Below are 8,490 nucleotides of genomic sequence, written 5' to 3'. Positions count from 1 at the left end.
TCAATCCCTGGAACGATTTATTCTTGGGAATCCAGGGCTCGGTTGCCACCCATTTCTGCCCATCGGCGTCCCATCAGCAAGCAGTGTGGCTACACGTTATTCTAGTAAACTAAGCCAGATAATAATATGTCACCAAGTACTTCCAATCTGAAGGGGCTGTGGGAGAGTTAAGCAATAATCAGGCTCCGTCTCAGAGTTACGGTGGTTGAATCTGGCCTCTGAATTAGCTTTTCATTTTTTGAAGTGTTTTTTTGCAGATAATGGTATTTTATAGATGAGAGGGTATGCAGCCAAGCGCTGTGTTATGTAAATATTATCCTTGTCCTTGGTAACAATACTACCTTTCCTTCAAGAGCAGGCCACATGTTCTAAGGCTCCTTTCAGTTCCGTTCCGTGTAGCTGTTCTTGCTTTATAGAACCGTTTTATGGCTAAGTGTCTTACTTCATAAAATGCAAGTGGGTACGGTTATTGGACTTTATGCTTTCATTAAATTTAAGGAAAATCCTGTTAGCTCTCCATCACTATATCAAAATACCAAAGATAATGAACTTATGGAAGGGAAAGGTTTACTTTGGCTCCCCGTTGTAGTCTGTAATTGGGTGATGCTGATGCTTTCGACCTCTGGGAACACTGGAGCAGGAGAAAATGGCGTGGGGTTCTATAGTTCCCTTTCGGGGTGTGCCTGCAAAGGCCTAAGGGCATCCCACAAGGCCAGACCATGTCCATGTATTTCTGTTTAGATAAAGGAATGCTTTTCAGATTTGTACAGTTGTCAGAAAATGCTTATAAGTCATGGATCAGGCTGTGGGAAGAATTCCATAAATTATTTTGTTTTTTAAAAAAAATTTAATTTTTAATGATTTTCCCCTTTTCTACTGGTTATTTTATTTATTTACATTTCAAATACAATCCCCTTTCCCGTTTTACCCTTCATAAACCCCCTGTCCCATCCTCCCTGCCTTTGTTAGGGTGCTCCCCCACCCATCCACCCACTGAAGCACCATCCTAACATCTCCCTACACTGGGACACTGAGCCCTCACAGGACCAAGGGCCTTCCCTCCCATTGATGCCAAATAAGGCCCATCCTCTGCTACATATACAGCTGGAGCCATGGGTCCCTCAGTGTGTACTCTGTGGTCGGTGGTTTAGTCCTTGAGAGCTTTGAGGGGTCTGGTTGGTTGATATTTTTGTTCTTCCTAGGGAGTTGCAAACCCTTTCAGCTCCTTCCGTCTGTCCCCTAACTCCTCCATTGGGGTCCTTGTGCTCAGTCCTATGGTTGGCTGTATCTGCATTTGCATTGGTCAGGCTCTGGTGGAGCCTCTCAGGAGATAGCTATATCAGGCTCCTGTCAGCATTCACTTCTTGGCATCTACAATAGTGTCTGGGTTTGGTGTCTGCAGATGGGATGGATCCCCAGGGAGGGCAGTCTCTGGATGGCCTCTCCCTCAGTCTCTGCTCCACTCTTTGTCCCTGCATTTCCTTTAGATAGAAGCAGAATTGGGTTAAAATTTTTGAGATGGGTGGGTGGCCCCATCCCTCGAACAGCGGCCATGCCTAACCTCTGGATATGGTCTCTATGGGTTCTCTCTTCTCTTTGTTAGGTGTTTCAGCTAATGTCATCCATGTTGGTGATTTTAATTTCAAAAGAATCACATCTCTTTCTCTTTCTGTTATCCTTCCAGCCCCTCTCAGCTACCCTCCTCAAACTCCTCCCATGGTCCCCTCATGTTGGTAGTCTCTTTTTTTATTGTCTTTGTTACAAACGTATGAATGTACATGTCCAAGTCTATTTTTGTTATAATCTTTGGTGCAAATTCTGTCCTTTAAAAATGCCTATTTTGGGGGTTGGGGATTTAGCTCAGTGGTAGAGCCCTTGCCTAGCAAGCACAAGGGCCTGGGTTTGGTCCCCAGCTCCGAAAAAAAGAAAAAAAAACCCTGCCTATTTGGGATATGTTCTGTAACAAAGCATGCATTATTTCATATACACATAGTTGCATATACAAACATGGGCAAACTTAGACATATGCCAATTGGCTATTATAGCAACCACTTCACAATGTATATGCAAAACCCAACTCACGGTGCTGCGTGTCTTACTTAAACGACACGCTCTTATATGCAAATGGAGACAAGAAGTGCTTTTATTTTGAAATAACGATAGACGCACAGGAAATTTCAGAAAAGAATGTATGGGAAGCTCTTATGTCCATTCCATGCAGTTTTCTCATGGTGCTAACTTATATTAATATGCAGCAATGTTAAAACCAGGAAACTGGGGCTGGAAAGATGGCTCAGTGGTTAAGAGCACTGTCTGCTCTTCCAGAGGTCCTGAGTTCAAATCCCAGCAACCACATGGCGGCTCACAACCGTCCCGTATTGAGATCCGATGCCCTCTTCTGACTTGCAGGCATACATGCAGGCAGAAAGCTGTATGATGTATACATAATAAATAAATATTCAAAAAAAGGAGAAAATTTAAAAAATCAGGAAACTGATGTCAGTGCATTTTTTCTTGAAGTTTTATTTTTATGATTTGTGTGTGTGTGTGTGTGTGTGTGTGTGTATGTGCGTATACCACCTGTGTGGGGGGTATCTGTGGAAGCCAGAGAGGCTGTCAGGCTTCCACAGCTGGAATCACAGGCAATTAAAAGCTGGAAGAGCAGTCAGTGCTCTTAACCTCTGAGCCATCTCTCCAGCACCAGATACAATCTTCCCCGTTCATTGCAGCTCTGCTTTGCTTGTGTAAAGCTCCCAGCCAAGCTGTACCCATCTCCAGGGAATGGCATGTTTCTACTCACAAATGAATGAATAGAGTTAGGCAGTCCATTCATTTGACTAGTTCAATGTCTGGGGAAATAGCTATCCTCTGAGCAAAAGTATTAGTTCTCATGGTGGGACACACATATTTCTGGACCCAGTGAGAGAGACCAAGTCAAATTTGTGTTTTGAGTTTTAGTTCAAAGCAACCCTGTAGGCCGTTATTTCTACCCATCTCCATTCAAACAATTCACAAATGCATTGCCCACTTGTCTAATTCTCAATGCTAATACACAAGCATATTGGATGATTGCTACCCCGTGCCTAAGGAGATATATACACTGTTTAAATGTCCCGCTATTTATGACAGCAAAAGGCACCATGTAAATAAATGTCCTCATTCTCCACAGGTTCGCAGAGATCTGCACAGGTAACACAAATTAAAAAGGCCCCATTGGTAACATTAGGAAAATGGGCATTTCCTTTTCAGGGACTAATCTGAACATTTGTAGCCAGCGTGACTTCCTCTCCAGGATTCTCAATTTTTTTTCCCTTCCCTCTGCAGCCTGGTCTCTGTGAGCCCTGACGCTGACACTCAGAGGAGATAAAAAGCAGGACAAGGCAGGTTGTTATACAGTATGCAGAACTTAGATGGAGTGTAGTCCGTGAAATGGAGACGGTTATTTAAGTAATGAATCGTCAATAATGCTCTCCAGGTACAAAGCAATTTTGTGTCATTTTTCAGACCCCATACTTCAAGACACTTGCAAGAACTTAAGATAAATTTAGCCATACGCTAGAACATCTTAGCTAGTGTAGTTGCAGCTGTGGTTTACATGCCATGGTTTATTGGTTTTGTTTGTTTTTCTCACTATCTTAATTTTGCCTAGAGGTGAATGATGCTTGAGAAACAAAGGCTACTTTGAGACTGGAAGGAATTCATGTGTTGAATTAAAGCTCCCAATACCTTCTCATCACCTGCCCCACTCAGAACATGGTCTTCCTCCTGTCCAGATGTTTCTTCTAAATGAGGATTTCTTCGGACACTCTACAAGGACACCTCTCTTCTGCAGCCTCCTCTCTGCTTGCAGGAGTTTGGATGTTTCAGATCCCAAGCATGTGTGAGAAGAATGGTGTTACCTTTTTGTGCCTGGCATTGACACATAACTTTCTCCATGCTCATCTGTGTTCTTGCTGGGATTTCCTTCTTTCTGGTAAGACTTTACAGGATGTATATGAGAGCTGGGGAGGTGACTCTGTTGACAGAGTGCTGGCTTGCAAGCAGGATGACCAGAGTTTGATGTCCTAGGACCCACAAGACAAAGCTCAGCTCTGTGGTGCGCATTCGTAATTTTAGTTCTGGTGATGCAGAAACAGGTGGACACTGGAGGTTCATGGCAAGCCAGGGTAACCCACTTGGTGAACTCCAGGCAAGAGAGAGAATGTGTCTCAAAAAACAAGGTGAATAGCTCCTGAGGACTGACACCTGAGATAGTCCTTGGGCCTCCTTATACACATACACACTTGCATGTATAGCTGCATATAAATATACCCACACAGACATAAACAAACACATTTTATACATATATACATATATGCAAAATGTATGTATATACAATACATATATATATACAATGTATATATAAATGTATGTACACACAATAAGTACATATGTGTATACAAAAATATGTATGTGAATATATATAAACATGACTGAATAATATTCTGTAATAATGCAAATATATTTATTAGTATGTAGTTCTACATGTAATATGTAAAGCATATTCAAACTAATTAATTTTACATGTGTTCATGTGTGTGTGTGAGTGTGGGAGCATGTGCTTTGGTTTGCTTTTAGAAGTCAGAGTACAGCTTTGGGGAGTCAGTTCTTGCTTTCCACCTTTTTGAGGCAGGTCTTCCCTGCTTCTCTCTGTATATGTCCCCCAAGTTACTATCTCTACTTCCGGTCTCCCCATTAGAATACTGGTCTTCCTGCTGTTTGCCACCATTTCTGACTTTTTCATATGGGCTCCGGGAGATTGAATTCAGGTTTTTCAGGCTTGCACAGCCTTTTTTTAAAAAACTCACTGAGTCATCTCCTCTACCTTAAAATGTACATTTTAAATCCCTCCATTGATCGATAGACACAGATTGGTGTCATATGACACCCATTGTGATGAATGCTGTAATAATCAAGACGATGAAATGCCTTATCAACATCAACGTACTGACAGCATGACTGCTTGGGACGTGCTCTACAATCTCCCTGTAGTGGCTATACCCCTTGATGTTCTCCCAACACTTCATGAAGATCCTTCACACTTGCACCAGCATTTGCCTTTTGCCACTTCCGGTTCCTCCTCGGGGTCCTGGCTTGCCTCTTCTCGCTCACTGATGGTGATATCTAACACCTATTAGATGTGCGTTGGCTGCTTTTATGTCTGTTCAGTCCTTTGCTTTTGGGTTGTGTATTTGCTTTCTGGCCACTAATTTGAGTCCCTTATGACTTAGGTCTGACCTCTTATCAGACACATAGCTTGCAAGTGTGGTTTCCATTACTTGGTTACTTCACTTTCTGATTGCTTTGCAAACACACGTTCTCTTCGTTCTGTATGTGTGGGTGTTTTGCCTGCATGTATGCATATGTGTCGTGTCCATGTGGCTCACAATTGCCCATAACTACAGCTCCACGAGGTCTCACATCCTCTCTGGCTTCTGTGGGTATCTACGTTCATGTACACGTATGTATGGTCATGATTAAGAGAATAAATCTTAATAATGATAATAATAATAATAAATTTTGAGAAGTGTATTTCCATTGTTTTCTACCAGGAGTTTTATAAGTTTTAAGTCTTATACAAGGGTTTTAATCCATTTTGAGGTGATTTTTATACTCAGTAACTAGTTTTATTCCTTCAATTGTGGATATACAGTTTTCTAGACTGTTATTGAAGAGATTGTTCTTGTGATTCTCTTCTTGGCACCTTCATCAAATACCAATGGATCATATGTGTATGGATTTAATTCCAGGCTCTCTCTTCCATTCCATCATCCTACATACATGTTTCTATGCCAGTTCCATACTATCTTCATGATAGCAGCTTTAAAATATAACTTGATATGAAGTACTAATTCAAGATAGCTTAAAATATTTTCATTTTTTAAATGACCATTGGAAGGCAAAAAAGGAAAGAAAAGAAATAATAAAAAAAAACCCGTATGCACCACTGTTGGTAATGTACACTAATCTAGCCATTGTAGAAATGAATATGAAGTCTCTCCCAGGAAATTACAGAGCACCGGAGGATACTATATTACTGGATATATAATCAAAGAAAATAAAAATGGCGTACCACGGGATTGCAGACTGGTACAACCATTCTGGAAATCAGTCTGGAGATTCCTCAGAAAATTGGACATTGAACTGCCTGAGGATCCAGCTATACCTCTCTTGGGCATATACCCAAAAGATGCCCCAACATATAAAAAAGACACGTGCTCCACTATGTTCATCGCAGCCTTATTTATAATAGCCAGAAGCTGGAAAGAACCCAGATGCCCTTCAACAGAGGAATGGATACAGAAAATGTGGTACATCTACACAATGCAATATTACTCAGCTATCAAAAACAATGACTTTATGAAATTCGTAGGCCAATGGTTGGAACTGGAAAATATCATCCTGAGTGAGCTAACCCAATCACAGAAAAACACACATGGTATGCATTCATTGATAAGTGGCTATTAGCCCGAATGCTTGAATTACCCTAGATGCCTAGAACAAATGAAACTCAAGACGGATGATCAAAATGTGAATGCTTCACTCCTTCTTTAAAAGGGGAACAAGAATACCCTTGGCAGGGAATAGAGAGGCAAAGATTAAAACAGACACAGAAGGAACTCCCATTCAGAGCCTGCCCCACATGTGGCCCATACATATACAGCCACCCAATTAGACAAGATGGATGAAGCAAAGAAGTGCAGACCGACAGGAGCCGGATGTAGATCGCTCCTGAGAGACACAGCCAGAATACAGCAAACACAGAGGCAAATGCCAGCAGCAAACCACTGAACTGAGGATAGGACCCCCGTTGAAGGAATCAGAGAAAGAACTGGAAGAGCTTGAAGGGGCTCGAGACCCCATATGTACAACAATGCCAAGCAACCAGAGCTTCCAGGGACTAAGCCACTACCTAAAGACTATACATGGACTGACCCTGGACTCTGACCTCATAGGTAGCAGTGAATATCCTAGTAAGAGCACCAGTGGAAGGGGAAGCCCTGGGTCCTGCTAAGACTGAACCCCCAGTGAACTAGATTGTTGGGGGGAGGGCGGCAATGGGGGGAGGATGGGGAGGGGAACACCCATAAAGAAGGGGACGGGGGAGGGGGATGTTTGCCCGGAAACCGGGAAAGGGAATAACACTCGAAATGTATATAAGAAATACTCAAGTTAATAAAAAAAAAATGGCGTACCACAATCAAGTTTTGGACTTGGCCTGAGTGTTCATCAACAGATGAAGGAGGGACAGCTGTGAGCTGCCATTTTCTGGGAATTAAACCCACGTGACCTGGATGAACAAGCAGTGCTTTTAGCTGCTGGGCTGTCTCTTCAGTCTGAGTCTGCTTTCCTGTAGAATCCAGGACCATCGTCCCAGGAATGCTAGAGGCCACCCATAAGGTAGGTCCTCCCATTCATCATTAGTCAAGAAAATGCCCCACAGGCTTTCTCACAGCACCAAGAGTAGCATAAAATGTCACCAGGGCTGCATGCCCATGAAGACCTCACCAAGTTCTACTGGAAAGGACAAGAGACCTATGTCGAGTTTTAATGAACAACAATAAGTCATGGGGTGATTAGGGGGACAATAATGACTACACAGGGATCATGACATTGAGTCTTCAACTGTTGCCTTCTTGACAAGGTCAACTGTAGCCTTCGTAAAGGAAGAGTTCATAGAAGACCAGCAGCAAGCCTAGGTGTTCTAGAGCCCCGTCCCTTTGTGAAGTAGCCCATTTTTTCAATCCCTCTTGATCCAGCCAGGAAAAGTAGACAACTGAACCCCTGCCAGGAAGGAGAAAGAACATTTTTTCCTTCACACATGATTATGTCCAGGTTGGCTGGCCACACCTATTCAATGATTCTTTGAGTATTTTTGTTCTAAAATCTAGTACATCTTATTTCTTGTAACTTAATGGGTAGCTTATTTTTTTTAAAAAAAATCTCGTACTAAATGTGCCCCCCACGTCATTGTAAAACAGGAGGCTATGGGCTCAACCCTCAACCTGTAAAAGAGTGTGATGTCAAGCCAGGCAGCCTTCCAAGGGATGGGATTGCCCTCTCTATAAAATGGGAAAATAATATGCACTTCACAGGTTGAGAATTGAGTGAAAAGTGCTCTAAGCACTTCACTAGATGAGTATCATCATTTTCCATTTTTCTTTTCAATCTTTAACCAATTCCAGGTCAGCCTCTTACACGTAGATTTAATTATGTTTGTAACTACCTTTTCAGGGGAGGGGCTCTTAGAAATCGATACCGTGCCTATCTCCTTATGGCTATCAGACTATTTGAATAACATATATCAAATAATTAAATGGAATCTCATGGTGGGGAAAGAAAAGGCCTCAGTGCCAGCCTCAGCATGCTATCTCCCTCCTGCTCTCCCATTCCCAAGAAGAGATTTCAACAGTTCTCACAACTTACTGTATCACTTTGTAGGACACATAG

The sequence above is a fragment of the Rattus norvegicus genome, chromosome 17 (genome assembly GCF_036323735.1).
Source record: "Rattus norvegicus strain BN/NHsdMcwi chromosome 17, GRCr8, whole genome shotgun sequence".
Classification (NCBI taxonomy): Eukaryota; Metazoa; Chordata; class Mammalia; order Rodentia; family Muridae; genus Rattus; species Rattus norvegicus.
The sequence above is the reverse complement of the archived record's forward strand: the minus strand, read 5'-3'. Positions refer to the sequence as shown.